Below are 16,447 nucleotides of genomic sequence, written 5' to 3' on the forward strand. Positions count from 1 at the left end.
CCCCCCCCCCCCCCCCCACCAAGAAAGACTCCAGGGGTAACAGAATGGGCTACAGTCCTTGTTTTGTGATTCTGACATTTGTCCTTCCCAGGGTTGTCCCTGCTGTTCCAGGCCCTCCACGTTCCGGCCTTGGGGGCCAGTTTTATATTCCAACAAATGCAGATTGCAGAGGAACAAGATTGGTTTTCAGAGAAGTGGTCCCTGGCCAGCGATATCTTATTCTGTAGTTATAGACAACACAGACAGGGATGTATATGGGCCATAAAAGAAAGAGACAACATGTGACATTTAATTCAAGATTAAAAGAAATCATCAATTGGAGCTGATTGTGCTCATCCAGATGTCACCAGAAACAGCTGTATGCCATCTGCCAGACAGGGTGCCACCAGCTGGAGCAGCTCTCCTTAAGACCCTGGCTTTGCTTTGCTCCACAGCAGGAAGGCAGAACTGAGGTTGGAGGCCAGCCGGAGTGACAGAGGGATGATGAAGGCAGCAGCAGTGGCAGAAGCCGGGAGAAGGAGCAGGAAGGATCGTTCCCCCATCCCAACTTCTCTGTCTTGTTTATGTTAACAAAGATGAGTAATGAATTACTGATAAGTGGCCTCTTTTAAAGGGAAATTATTCAAGAGAGCAGGTGAGATTCTGCAGGCATTCATCTTTCCAGCTCCAGGAAGCTGGCTGGGAGATGGGAAAAGGTGAGGGAGATGATTCACGGCCGAGGCCCTTCATCCATCACGGGGGTGTCCTAGGCAACAGGGGAGCAGGATTGATGGGTCCCCAGTCTCAGGTTGGCAGTGTGGTGGGAATCCACCAGCTCCACCTCATCAGCCAGGCCAACAAGGCTGAGAATCAGTGGGACCTGAGTACCCAGCCCCCATGGGAGGTCAAGAGCCTGTCAGGGTGAGGGGTGGGGCAGGGGATGGGTTGACTGTGCCCTTACCCGGGTGCAGTTATATCATGGAGAGGGGAAATTCCTGACTCATGGCAGGCTAGAGATCTTGCTAAGGCCATGAATGCTAAGGCCAGCCTTCTAAAAATGGGGGAAAGAGCTCTGGTCTTGGAGTTAGTATATCCAGTGCTAGGCTCGACCCTGCCCCCTTCCCCTCCTGACCCAGTTCCTTAAGAGGAGTAGGTCAGAAATTGCAAACCTATGGGCCCCTGTGGGCAATATTCAGAAATATTTTATTTGACCTGCAGTGTTGGCCCACATTACATTTTAAATCTGAATTGCTTATCAACTTTAAAAGAAAACTCAGTAAACTAGCTTTCTTGAAAACAAATCAGAAGATCAAGCAATTGGCTGGGGCTGAGTGCAGCTGCTCTCCTTGGATGGAGCACACACCCTCCTCTGTACCATCGAGCTCACGATCCCTTGATCACTCTAACAAACCCTTATTTTGGACCCCCTTAGATCCTCTTAGCCTCATCTGTCTCTAGCTTCAAGGACATCTGCTGCTACCAGCTCTTGATGGGCTCCAACTAACTTCATGCACGTCAACCAGATAGTGCCTTGCTCCATGCCTGCACCGTCTGCCACGGGCCCCTTGCCTCACATCCCTGGGCTTCCCTTTTGAGGAGCAAACGGGATTGAAGAATCCTGCTCAGCACCCACATGTGCACAACCTGAAAGTGCTAGGGGTTAATGACCAGTTTGACAAAACTTTGATCAATGGAAAATAGGAGTTAATGGAAAATTCTTCCCTCTTTCTCCCTCCTGGCAGATGCTTCCGAGGCAGACAGTTTCTTGAAATGATCTTGCAAGATTGAACAATCAGTAGCACTTGGCCGCAGATAGCCCAGTAATGTGCCCTCCTCGTGGTGGCTCTGCCTCTCCCTGTCTTGCTCTCCTTCCTGGGATTGTGTTCCCTAATAAAGGAGTAGCACAGAGGACTTTGCCTCAGCCTTTGTGGAAAACCCAAGAGAAGACAGTTGGTATTAGGAGTGGCCCCAGCAAGCAGCCCTCAAGATGGGATTCTGGAGCTGGATTACTCACGGAAGTTTTGACAAGAAGAACCCCATCCTTGGCGATAAGTTGGGTGATGATAGTCCTGGCATGCAATGGCATCAGGATTATCTGAGCTATCACCTGTAAAATAGTGGGAAGAGCTACAGGTAGAAAGTGAGGCCTTGGGGTGAGCCATGGCCTTGGTGCTTGAACATTGCCCGGGGTTGGATAGAAGAGCAAGGTGGGGGAGAGAAGGCTGCCAGAGGGAGAATTTGTGACACTAACTCTTGATGTAAGCCCTTGACTGGGATTGAGTGTTAGGACCTAGAACTGGTCTGCACAGTGTGATAGGATGGCATCTTAGAGTTTGGCCGTGATAATGGTTTAGAGCAAATGAGTAGAAATGCCAGAACCTCCTCAGCATAGGACTGAAGAAGGGGTCAGAAGGCACAGGGAGGTAGGAATTTTAAAATGAATTATCTATATAGGACCTGGGAACTTACCAGTTGGCCATTGTTATGGATTGAATTGCATTCCCCCAAAAGGTACACTGAAGTCCTAACTCCTGGTGCCTGTGAATGTGACCTCAGTCAAGTCTTTGTAGATGTAATCAAGTTAAGATGAGGTCATTAAGGGTGAGCCCTAATCCAGTATGACAGCAGTCCTTCTACGATGAGGAGAGGACATCCAGAGAGACACAAAGAGAGGATAACCATGTGAAGATGGAGGCAGAGATTGGAGTTGTGCTGCCACAAGCCAGAAGCTGGAAGAGCAAACAGGCATCCTCCCCTAGAGTCTTTGGAAGGAGCATGGCTCTGCCAACACCTTGATTTTGGACTTCCAGCCTTCAGAAATGAGAGAAAATACATTTCTTTTGTTTTGTTTTAAGACACCCAGTTTGTAGTACTTTGTTAGAGTAGCCATGGGAAATGAATACAACTTTCTTTGGGAGTACCCAGAGAATCCCCCTCCCCAAGGTAAGAAGGGATGCCCTGGTTCGAGGTGGGGAGCACAAGCATCTCAGAAATTCTGCAGTGGCCACCCTCAGTAGGCTGAGGCCAATGATAGAATTGTGCTCCCTGTGATCAATAGGCAGGACAGGATTCTGGAACAACAGATGCCAGCTGCTGCCCCTTTAACACCAGAGGCAACGTGAGTAGCAAGCTAGAGAAGCAACCAAGGAACACAGACCTGCAGAGATAGTTGATGATGGCTAATCAGCCACGGTGTGAGACAGACGGACAGCTGCAAGGGAGTTGCTTAATTTGTGTAATTGTGAAAAAATATCAAGAAATGGCAAGCAGAAGGATGACATCAGACCCTCACCTGGTCTCCAGATCTAAGTCAGTTCACAGACCCAGCATCCATTGAGAGAAGAAGAAGAAGGTCCCCTTGAGGAAGGACCACAGGATGCCACCACAAGCATATGAGATTTGTATTCCTCCAATCCTTTCCCAAAGGGATCTACAGCTAGAGTGACTGCATGGAAGGAAGAGAAATGCCCACATTTCTAAGGACTGGTAAATACCAGGAATGACTTAACACTGACACTGACAATAAGGGGACAGGTGATAAAGGGACTTGGGGTCCAAGTCTGTCCTGCAGTGGGTCCTGTAGATCCATAGACCACCCCTGTGGTCATTCCTCCAGTCCCTGCAAGTGTATTTGGATAGATGCTGGCAGAACACTCCCATTTGAATCCACAACCCATGAATAAGGGGCCATTCTGGTAGGATAGGCCAAGTGGGATACACTGAAACTACCACCCAGCTCAGACAAGATAGTAAAATGGAAGAATTATTGCCACATTCTGGGAGAATTTCAGAGATTAGTGCCCTCATTAAAAACTTAGAGGATGTAGGGTGGGTGTTTCCCATCACATCCTCATTCGGCTCATCATTCTGGACCTGCTAAAACCAAATTGTTCATAGGGAATGACTAAGGACTTGAATAAACTAAACCAGGCAGCAACCCTGATTGCAGCTTCTGTGCCAGATGTGGTAATTTTACTAGAGCAGGTCAAATAGCCTCTGGCATTTGTAAGAGGCTATTGATCAAGCAAATGCCGTCTTCCCCATCAGTAGGGAGGATCAAAGGCAGTTCATCTTCATATGGTGGGGACACATTTGTTGTCTTATCCCAGGGCTGTGCTAACACTCTTGTTCTTTGTCATAGTGTAGTCCAAAGGGACTGTAGTCATCTTGAATTCCGCAGAATATCACACTGGCTCACTGTATTGATGACAACAAGCAAATTGTACCTGGTGAGCACGAAATGGAAAACTTGAAGATTTTATTAAGCACTTGAGAACCAGAGGTAGAAGATAACTACACGAAAATCTAGGACTATGCCACATTGGTGATGTTTTTAGGGGTCTAGTGGTTTGGACCATTCTAAGACCAACCCTTTAAGGTAAAAGACAAACTGTTGGATTGAATATTTCCTTCCACTAAGAAGTAGGCATTGTGCTTAGTGGGCCTCTGGATTTTTGAGGCAGTGTGTAGCACATTTGGCAACACTGATCTGACCCAATTTTGGGGTGACTGGAAAGGCTTCCAGTTTTGAGTGGAGCCCAAAGCAAAATAAAGGTCTGCAGGGGTTTTAGCTACTGGTGCAATCCAACATTAAGGTTGTATGTCCCAGCAGATCAGACACTCTAGAGGTATATGTGGTGGATGAAGATGCATGGGGAGTCTTTGGCAGAGCCTCAATAGGAGAGATGTAGCGAAAACCCCCTATAGTCTGGAACAAGACCATGCCTTCTGAAATACCTTTTGGTGTAGGCCCTGGAAGAGAGAGGGACCATGCAGCACCAAGGGACTACAAAACCTGAGCTACTCATCAGGGGCTTCTTCTCGAATCCGCTGAGTCATGGAGTCAAGGCAATAGAGTCCCCTGTGTGGTGGAAATGGTATCTTCAGGAAGAGGCCCAAGCAGGACCAAAAAGCACAAATGAACTAAATGAACAGACCCCATGTCATTGACCTCTATTGCACCAGCCCCTCTCCCCCAATTCATACCTATGGACTCATGTGGGGTTCTGACCAACAGAGGGGGAAAATAACTTGTATCTGGATAACAAATAGGCCAGCACATTATGTTGGTGAGAACACGAAATGGCCCTAAGATCAGTAGTGTTGAAAAATCCTATCAGTGGGCAGTGCCATGAGCAGTACACTTGGTTGTCCACTTCTCAGAGAGGGAAATACTGCCTGAAACATGGATTTACATGGACCCCTGTATGGTCGCCAGTCGCCTGGCTTCTAAGTCAGCAGCTTAGAAAGAATTAGATTGAAAGATCAGGGAGAGGTATGTAGATGGGCCTATGGTAGTGAGCATAAAGCAACAAAACATGCGGATCATGTATCTCCCACTAATGCCAGATGCATTGATGGCAGAGGAAATTTTCACCGATCAGATGGAAATGATGATTCATCCTGGGGATGTCAGCCAGCTTCTCTTATCAGCCACCCCATGCAGGTGCAGAGTGACTATGACAGAAAGGATGGAGGCTACGCATGGGCCAACATCATGGGCTCCTTCTCACCAAGACTGATCATGCAACTGCCACTGCTGAATATGCAAACAGGCAGCAACAGAGATTCATACTGAGACCTTAATGTGGCACCGTTCCTTAAGGAGACTAGCCATCCACTTTGTGGTAGGTTGACTGAATTAGATTCCTTCAACGCTGGGAGGGGCAGCAATTTATTCTTTCCAGCACTGGTACTACTCCGGGTACAGGTCTGCCTTCCTGGCCACAGAGGCCCCACCAGTACCACCATCTGAGAGTATACAAAATACCTGGTTTCTTGCCATGATATCCCATATGACATTGTCTCAAACCAAGAAACCCAAGTCACCTAAGTAGGTGTACCAATAGGCACATGGTCATGGGATCCACTGGTCTTATATCTGAATCCCATCATGCTGAAGCAGCCAGCCTAAGACAGTGGTGAAATGTCCTATTAAGCTAAGGCACCAACTCAGGAACAATACATGACCCACAAGTCTCTAATAGCTGGAGCACACACAAGTGGGAATCAAGGGGTAAAAGTGGGACTTACCCTCCCACCATTATTCCTAGAGACCTGCTTGAGAAGTCTGTGCCTCCTCTCCCAGTAAACTTAGGCTCCACCAGGTTAGAGGTCCTGATTCCCAGGTGATGAATGCCAGAGGACAAAGGGTAGGGGGTGCTACTGAACTTGAAGTCGCAACAATTACCTAGATACTCTGGGTTCCTCATGCTGGTGGACCATCAGGTAAATAAAATAGTTACTACGTTGGCAGGATTGATTACCCTGACTGCCATGAGAAATTAGGGGTGTTGCTGCTACACAACGGGGGCAGCGAGGAGTGTGTCTGAAAGCCAGAAGATTCACTGGGGCATCTTTTGCTGCTTCCATGATAATGATAACTGTGACTCAACAAGGGCAAAGCCTCTAGGAGCCTGGACTCTGCAGGGATAAAAAACCAGGTCCCTTTGGAAGGCTGAGGTGGGCAGATCATGAGGTCAGGAGATTGACACTAACATCCTGGCTAACATGGTGAAACCCCATGTCTACTAATACAAAAAATTAGCCAGGTGTTGTGGCACAGGTCTGTAGTCCCAGTTACTTAGGAGGCTGAGGCAGGAGAATTGTTTGAAGCTGGGAGGCAGAGGTTGCAGTGGGCCGAGATCAAGCCACTGCACTCCAGCCTGGGCGACAGAGCAAGACTCCATCTCAAATAAACAAAACAAAACGAACAACGACAACAACAACAAACCCAGGTCCCACAAGGCCAGCGACCCACAACAGCCAAAGTGCTGGCCAAGGGTGAGGAAAATCCAGGATGGACGGTGGAGAAAGATGGTGATATTAAATTGCAGCCTCAAGACCACTTGCAAGAAGTGAGACTATGGCTTGTTTCACCAATCCTCTTACCTGAACTCTTTACAATTATTTCTGTATCCACAATCCTAGCACTTTAGCAGGCCAAGATGGGAGGATAACTTGAGTGCAGGAGTTCAAGGCTACAGTGAGCTATGATTGTGCCACTGCATCCCAGCCTGGGTGACAGAGTGAGACCTTGTCTCTAAAAAAAAGAAAAGAAAAAAGGTCTGGCTAACTACCATCTTGGAGGAGACTCTGTGACTGGCTGTATCTGTACCTTCCCCTTCAGAAAAGAAGTGAAGCTTTCTGTTCACAAAAATGGAGGCCTTACCTTGTATTCTGAGTGCCAGATGTGATAGAAAGTCAAGGTGAATGGAATAGTGCTGGGGTAGATCATATGAGCCATCTCTTAGGCACCATTTCAGGTCCCCTTGGCCTGACCCACCTCTCGTTCTGCTACAGCAGTGAGCAGCCCTGCATGGGCTCCAACAGGCGTCATGCAGTGAGTCACTACCTGGAGACCATGCCTGGTGTCTGGGCTGCCCACCGCATACCTCTCACCTCTAGCACTGTTGACACCAGGACATGGGATGCCAATGAACATATTTGGGCTGTCATGGATTAAAATCCAGAAGTGAAGCAAAGTTAGTGCTTAGTGGGGCCAACCTTTGGCAAATGGGATATTGGAACTGGTAGACAAATCTTCTTTCTTTCTCTCCTGCCTCCACCTCCTGGACAGTTTTTGCAATTTCTTGGGTGTATTTCTACAAGATTGAGCATGAAGTTGCCCTTGGTGGTGGCCAGTTTGATAATGCATCCTCATATTGTCTCTCTACCTTTCTCTGCCTCACTCCCCTGACTTCATACTGTTGCACCCCTGAGAAAATTGTGGCACACCAATGAGCCTCTATCTCAGGTTCTGCTTTCTGGGGAACCCAGGTGACAATCTCCAACATTTAAGATGGATGTCAGTTGTCACGCATCATGCAACCCCCAAATAACTAATTTACTCTGCCTTCCTGGCCCTTGTGGTATTTGAGTTGAGATGATCTCTTAGCTCCTCTGCTCAATCAGAGGAGTTTCCAAGAATCAAGGGTACAGATTCTGCCACAAACTCATTAGTCAAATGCTTCTGCTCCCTGGGGACTGTCTCCTGGCTTTCAGCTCAAAAGGGTGAGGTCCTGGGATTTGTTTGTCTTGGATTGCATTTTTAGGGAAATCCCTCTAGGGATTCCTAGAATTAATCTGTCCCCAAATGGGATGCTCCTTCTCACCTAGAAATCATCTGAGAAAAGGAGGGGCCAAAAGGAACCAGATTACAGAGGAGAGATTTGGAGAGTCGTTGAGAGAAGTGGGATGGGTTAAAAGAGCCTGTACCACCAAGAACTTGGATGAGCTCTAGGAAATCTGTTTTAGGAAATAAAAGCCAGGCCTCTAGAGTGTTTCTGAAATCTCTGCATGGGGTCGGGAATCAAGGCTCTGAAAAGCAGCTGACATGTTTGGAAGGCCTTCAGAGAGAAAGGGAGGCAGGCCACCAACCTCCTTCAAAGAGGGGTTAGACCACCAATGCCAGCAGCAAGTATCTGCTTTAGCCAAGTCAAGCATTTGATCAGCACATGCGTTCCCTCCACTATCTGTAAGGTACTGATACTATCTTGGGAATGAGGAGGAGAGAGCAGAAACACAGATTTGGATGTGATTTCTGCCAAAACTTGAGCTTTCAATGTATTTATAGGCAACAAACCCAAGACAAGGAAATCGGTGCCGTCACCAAAAGCATGGTGGAGAAAGAAGGGTGATGTGGTCAGAAAGGATTTGCCAGAGGAGGTGGGTGGGGCTACTGGACAGCCACAGCTCTCATCCAAAAAGTATTTATTGATAATCTGTGATGCATGAGGCAGTGTTCTAGGCTCTGGGAGGGTTATGTAGGGGGGTATGTGGTGGGGAGGGCAAATAAATGTATCAATCTACTCTCTAAGGCCTCCTAAGCAGGAGGTCAGAATCAACTATGAACAGCTATAACACCAATCATGGTGGTTTAAATAGCAGGGGGATGATGCACATTAATAAATCCAGGTGCACATAGGATAGAAGGGATCAGAGCCCACTTCAAGAGGAAGTATTCACTCTGAGATTTGAGAGAGAAATTTCCTTTCACTAGACATAAATGGGGTGGAAGAGGGGGCAGAGGCAGAGTTCAGGCAAATGCTGGAAAGCACAATGTGGGTTGAAACTGGTAAGCAGTCCATGCAATCATTCATCACACAGCGGTGTCCTCTAGTGGCTCTGCCAGGGTTGGGGTGTTTCCTGCAGAAGTGTGTTCAGCAGTGGGTCACAGAAAAACAACTAGAGAGGGCTAACCAAACAGGAGGGCCGTTGGTGATTGTTTCCACGTTCCCCGAATCCACAGTCTAGAGCCTGCAGCTCCATGGTGTCACGATGTTCCTGCTCTCTCTGTCCTGCCACTGTCTTTAGCGTGTGGCTTATTATTCATGGTCACAAATGGCCACTTCCTGTGTGGCCTCAGACCATGGGAAGGAAAACAGAAGTGGCAGTGGTTATCTTAGGAGGACACAGCTTTCCCAGGAACCCGCCCCCCACTGGCTGGGACTAGTCATATGGCCACCCCTGCCCAGAAACAAGCTAGGAGGCAGTTGGGCATGTTGCCACCTCTAGCAAAATTGGGGCTATAGTATAGGACGCATAGGACTAAACAGTAGACGGGAAATGGGCAGACTCTTCCAGGAGATCCCACAGCAATGGGATGGTGTCTGCCTTCAAGGAGTCCCCAGTCCAGTGTATGGCCACATGCAAGCTGGTCATTTCTATGACACAGTTGTGCACCAGAGGCCACCTGAACCTTTGGAAGGACATCAGAAGTCCCTGAAACCTGAAGAAGTAATTAGCCAAGCCTAGGAGAAGAGGGAGGGTTGCTGGGAGTCCTTGGGAGGGGACAACACTGTCAAAGGCCTGAGGAGAGTGGCCTGTTTACAGAATCAGAGGATCACAGAGGCCAAGGCATTGCCAGACTGAGAGTTAAGAATGGAAAATAATAGGAGTGGGGCAGAGCATCAAGGAGCTCTTATGTCCCATTCAGGATTTCTGACTTTATCCTTCAGTCAGAGGAGAGTCACTGAAAGGCTTAGGCAGGGAAGTGACATGTCAAATATGTACTTGAGAGTTCAGATGAGATATACATTTGGAGTTGCACCATATAGCTGCATTTAAACCATTTCAGGCCATGTATCTGGCTGAGATTACCGAGGCGCTATGTGTAGAGAGAAAAATAGGAAAGGCTCAGAGGCTGAGCCCTGGATGCCTCCAAAGTCAAGGAGCTGGTGAGATGAAGGGAAACCAGCACCAGAGACAGGAGAAGCCAGTGAAGATGGAGGAAAACCAGGACTGTGTGGGTCTTGGATGCTGGTGAAGAAAGTATTTCGCTAAGAAAGGAGTGCAGTGCTGCCAAATGCTGCCAATAGGTCAGGAGGGGACCTGAGAAGCCACCACTGAATTTGGCACCTGGAAAGGCAACAATGGCCTTGACAAGAACAGCTGGGTAGAGCGGCAGGGATGAGACCCTGAATGGTCTAGAAAAGAGTGGGAGGAGAGGAGTTTGGGAGAGTGAGGGTGGACAGACCTTTCAAGAAGGTTGCTGAAGTTGGTGGAGGAGGAAGTGGGCACATTTTTTTTTAGGACAGGAGAAATAACAGCAGGTTTGCATGCTGATGGGGGTGGACTGGGAGAGAGTGAACAATGGATGATGCAGGCTCAAGCAGGGCGAGTGCCCAGGGGATGTCCTTGAGCAGGCGAGAGGGGTCAGATCTGGCACAGACCAGGAGCACGGACAGTCCATGCACAGAATCAGAGTGAGGTAGAGGAGTTGAAACACACGTGGGCGGGAGGGCAGTTGCAGGGGTGGGAGTTTGTGAACATTCTCTTTGATTGTTCCATTCTTTCAGCGACTAGAAAGCAAGGTTATTTGTGGAGATGAGGATGGATGGGAAGGCGGTGGAGGCTTAAGGAGAAAGGGGAAGGTATGACCACTCATCTGGGAGAGTGTGAGAATGAACGGACCAGAGAAATGATGTATGATGCCAGCCGGCAACCAACGCCCATTTGAGTTTAAGGTTCATCAATTGAAAGTGGGCCCGTCAGCACACTTGAGGTGTTGTTCTCCAGCCACACTCTGCTCGTAAAGGTGGAAGCACCACGGAGGGGGAAAGTTGGATTTAACCCGGTCAGAGGTTTTGCTAAGCGACTGGGAAATAAGAGAGGGGCAAGGGATGAGAGCGTTTGCAATGGGATTATTACGATTGATCAGGAAACTGCAGCAAGTTAGCAGGTATGCTGGGATATGAGAAGGGAAGGTGGACAGGTGATAGGACTGACAAGTTATAGGTGGGGCTGGAAGGTGATCCCTGAAGGAGTGAACTGAAGTCACTGGATGTAGGGGCTGGAGAGTGAAAGTCTTGAGCTGGAAACTATGAAACCATAGAAAGGGGTGATAATGACAAAGCCAAGGTGGAAGCTGGAGGGAAGTTGAAGACAAGCTCATCAGAGGAGAAGAAATCAGAATAGGAAAAGACCAAGCTGGGGGAAGAATCCCCATGAATTATGCTGGGGAGGACTGGGGAGAATCACAGTGATCTAGAAATCAAAATATTCAAGGAAGGAGGGGAGACCACGGGGGTCTGGAGATGGATGCAACCAGGAGGGGAAGAGGGTGGTGTGGTGGAGTCTTCTGACTTGAGATTCAAATCTGGGTGTTTTGGGGGGATGAGAGGATGGATATTGGCCGGAAGCTGAGCAGTGCAGAGCCAGGGGACTCCTACTCCACCTCCAGGCCCTCTGGCCTCCTGGCTTCCGCCAGCCCCTGTGCCAATCTCCTCCAAGCAACTCTGCAGCCAAGTGCTGCCCACAGCCTGGGGTACAAGGAGCCTCACAGATAATCATCTCTGAGGCACTGAGGCATTCAAACTGCAGGAGGATCGGAGTTTGCTAATGTCACAGTAACACAGCCCTGGGGATGACCGTTCATTCTGGGAACCACTGAGGCAGCTTATCTCGCAACACATTGCGCCTCTACAAGAGATGTTTGGACGCCAAGTGCCTACAGGATGGAAATTAAAAAGGAAAAGGGCTGGGAGTGGGGGGCAGAGATATTAAAAGAAAAAAAAAATCAGTATCAGGGCCTATTTTTAGGTCTACTGAAGTAGAAAACATGTGCTTGTACTGTGAAAACCCAATCACTATGCAAGCCCCCACCTTCAGGGAAAGGCCGGGGTCCCTGGTTGCAGGAAGCCTGCCATTCGTTACTTTTGATTTACTGAAGCACAGACAAGAGGTGCTCACATGATACATAGCTTGTATATTCTTCTATCGATTTCCAAGACTTCATTTTCTAAACTTCCCATCCATCAGCCGTATCTGTGCCTGCTCTCCCCCAGAGATAAAATAGGGGATGGGCCACCCCACCTTGAAAAGGGTGGCAAGTTTTATGAGCCTGGAAGATTGGAAATGGGGGCTTGATTCATGTTTGCTTCTGCCAACAGGTGAGACCGGATGCCCCACTGTAAAGCTGAAAGGTGGGGCACAGGGGAGAGTGTGGCTGCGTGGCAGGGGCATGAGCACACCTGAAGCCCAAGCAGGGCCAAGGAGGAGCAAGGCAGGGTTGTCAGGGAGGAGGCATGTGCTCCGTGGTTGTTGTCCCCCGCGGAGGCCGTCCTGGATGCTGCTACTATGAACACGTTGGGAGCTGAATAAGCAGCATGAACACTGCCCACATTCACCATCAGCTTCTGTCCCACGGCAGAAGGGCCGGATGGTGCCGCTGCTGCTGGCCCAGGAGCCCCCAAGAAAAGAGAACCCACTCCCCACTGGCTGCCGTAAGAGGTTATGGTGCCCCCACCGGAAGACACGTTGTTCTGCGCATATAAGGAAACTCGGGTACCCACGTACCACCCTAATTCCTCTTCTCCTGCCAATATTCTCAGAATGGAAAAGGCAAGCATCTGTGATGTTACATCCACCCCAGCCCCCACCCCCCCATTTACAAAACGATCCTTTCGGTTTTTGCACAGCAGATCTCATCCCTAGGGGCTGGGATGGAGGAGAATGGAAAAGCTATTCATTGCATCCCCTTTGAGGCTGAAGCACAAAGGTGGGCAGGCTGGGCTGAGGGCTGCTAGGGCCTTTGGGGGAATAAAAGGCCCACACTCCCTCGTTAAAGGTTTAAGGGTGCCTTGCCTTTGTGGGTTGCTGGAGAAGCTTTGGTTGAGACTCTCATGTGAGCTCAGAACAGCCCATGACAGGAGGGGAGCCGGTACCCCAGGAGCTGATCAAGAAACAAAGCGTCAGGAGCCCGGGTCCGGCTCGGCTCTGTAGTCCCTGGCTGACCTCCCCATCTCCCTGGGCCTCAGTTTCCCTCAGAGGAGAATTTTCCCACCTCTCTTGGGTATTGGGAGGCATCCAGAGAGTCTCCAAAGTAACAATATTACAAATAAAGGAATTATCAATGTGATTGATGGTTTAAATTGAGCCTTGGGATCTCTGCTATTTAGAGGCTGGATCAATAGTAATAACAACAATAAGTAGAGAATAACTCAGGAGAGAGTTTATAAAGGACCCCATGGCAGCAGGACCAGATCATTCAGAAGCAGAAAGAGTCTTCTTGTTCTGCCCACACTGGCTTGGCCACCAGGCTTGCTCTGGGGAGTGGCCGCCCTGCTGCTTGGCCAGCCTGTCCCCGGACAGGGAGTGGGAGTGGCCATTGCTGCTCCAGATGGCATTCCAAAGGGAACCTGGCTATGCAGGAGACAGGTTGGGAAATGAGGAAATATGGTAAGCGAAAGAAGTTCCCCAGAGGCCACACATAGTGCCACAGACACAAGATGTAGCCAAATGGAATGCTGTACAGAAGCCCACAGATCTTTCCCCAGATGTGAGAGAGTCCTGGAGGGTTAGGGAAAACTTGGCCCAGCATGGGATGGACCAGCCACAGCCTGAGGCTGGCCCCAGCAGCTTCCAAGAGAGAGCAGAGGCACTGGAAAGGGCACAAGAGCAGGAACTCGAGGACCTGGTTTGCAGTCTCAGCTCTGGCATGCCCTTACTGGTGACTCATCACATAGCCTCCCTGAGCCTTGGTCTTCTTGTCGGCAAAATGGAGACAACAATAGCAATCTAAACAGTTGCTACAAGATCTCAGCTGAGAGAAGATTGGGGAACCTTTCTGCAAAATAGAGTTTTTATTAGATAGTTACTCACAAGGGATGATGGGCAGTATCCCAGGAATATTTCCCTTCCCTAGATATTTTTGCCACACTCTAGTTGCCATAGGACCAGCATTTCTACATTCATCCTTACCAAGGTAGGAACCAGTCTAGAGATGCAGCTCTGGTACCACTTACTTCATATCCTCTATCCCCACCTCTGCATGGTGACTGTAGCAGGTTTTTATACTTTGGGGGTTGTTTGTCTCTAAATTTCCTGCCGAATTACAAGCCCTCGTTGGCATGTAATGGGCCCAGTTCCTGGCACATGACCAGTGCTCCTGGGCACCAACCACTCAGTACTTACTTGTTTGTCAGACGCTTTTCCTCCAAGAGAAGGCAGCTGATATAACAGATTGGCACAGAGTGCCTCAGGTGTGATGAGAAAAAGTCTTTTAAAGGGTGCAAAAAGCCTACAAAAGGAATCCAACGGTGATGAAGACAAATGCCAGAGGCTTAGAGAATTCTTTTTGGAAGGGGCAGCCCTGGGCAGGGTCTCAACCTCAAGTTATCAAATCCCAGCCCACAATCCTGCCCCTCGGCTGTTGAAGAGAATCGACAGTCTGAGGACCTTATTGATAAGCTTTCTGTCCAAGTACAAACATCAGCAGAGGGAAATGTCTCTTGTGTGTACACTTGGCAGAGGAGCTGAGCAGAACACGGACCTGGGTCACGTCGGAATCTATGCCTTCACGATGCCATTAAATGGAACGTTTTCACACATGATAACTGGCTGTCTTACAGAGTGGGGCACAGTTCTAGGCAAACAGATGTTCACACACACACACTCCCACGTGTACACGTACAGAACACATGGATGACCATGGGCATAGGCACGGCATGCTTGAACAGGAGTTCAGACAGTGAAACTTCTGGGCCCTTGAGCCAGCAGGGAATTTCAATCCCAGTAATAGATTACTGTCCCTGACCCGACCAGAAGTCCGGGCTCTTATAATGGTTTTAAATCATAGAATTATAGTTTTTAGGGGCTGTAGAAATCAGCTATTTCAACCTCCAACCCAGAGCATAAAAATCCTCTCCCACATTCCTGACGTGTTGACACATAGCCTCTGCTTAACATTCCAATGATGGGGAACCTATTACGTTACCTCAAACCCTACTTGATTGTTGTTATTAATAATACTACTATGGATTATTGAGCACTGATGCTGTGCCTGGCACTATGCTAAACCCTCTAGGTAGACTACTGCAATTAATCCAGTGAGGTAGCTTAAACTGAGTCTCAGAGAAATCAAGCTGTCCGTGGTGATGCATTTAGCATGTGGCAGAGCTGGGATTTGAACCTGGGACTGTCTGACCCATAGCACTGCACTGCACTTGTCATATTAATGTGTCTTAAGTTACGTTGTATAGGAAATCATTCTTCAGAATAAGCTGAACCCTCTGCTTCTCTGTAACTTTCACCGACTAATCCCAGGTCCCAGCTCTAGAGCTTTGCAGAGGCTTCCCTCTGTTCCTTTGTCCCCTCTCTTGTGATGGTCATTTTCAAATATGGGCCCTCAAAAGGATTCCCAGTGAGATACCACCTGCCTTGTTTGGACATTACACTTTGAGTGTGAACCTAAGATGCCATTGACCTTTTGGGCAGCAACATGACATCATGGACCATTTTAAAGAAACTGCGGGGTTTTATTTGGTCTGTCTCCCAGGCGGGAGTGCAGTGGTGCAATCATAGCTCACTGTAGCCTCAGACTCTTGGGCTCAAGAGATCCTCCCACCCCAGCCTCCTGAATAGCTGGGACTACAGGTGCATGCCACCACACCCAACTAATTAAATTTTTTTTTTTTTTTTTTTTTTTTTAGAGATGGGGCCTTGCTATGTTGCCCAGGCTCAGCCCATTTTTAACAAACTGCTGTAAGCTACTTTAATAGTTAAGTAAAAAATACACTCTCAGCCTATTATTTCACTACTTTCAGTATTTTTTTGAAGTTGTAGTTTGTCAGCCTGTACTTTAGTCAGCCTGGCAGCTTTGGGATATTTGCGAATTGGGTAAGATGCCTTTCTATACCTAGGAGGTGATTAGAGCTAGGCTGAGATTCAAGGGCTAAATTTCTCATACCACCCACTAGAGACCACCTAACTGGTGACACTGATCTCTTGTGTGTACACTTGGCAGAGAACCTGAGAGACACACGGATCTGGGTCACGTCAGAATCTACTTCTTGATTATGCCATTAAATGGAATGTTTTCACATAAGATAACTGCATATCTTATGGAGTGGAGCATGGTTACATGACAGAAGTATTACATTGGTTCCAGCATCAAATGCCAGCCACAGCTGTATATTTGAACTGAAACTAAAGACATGTCAGGAGTTGCTTCTGAAGAATTAGAGGG

The sequence above is a fragment of the Rhinopithecus bieti genome, unplaced genomic scaffold (assembly GCF_001698545.2).
Source record: "Rhinopithecus bieti isolate Rb0 unplaced genomic scaffold, ASM169854v2 scaffold_5002, whole genome shotgun sequence".
NCBI classification, from domain to species: Eukaryota; Metazoa; Chordata; class Mammalia; order Primates; family Cercopithecidae; genus Rhinopithecus; species Rhinopithecus bieti.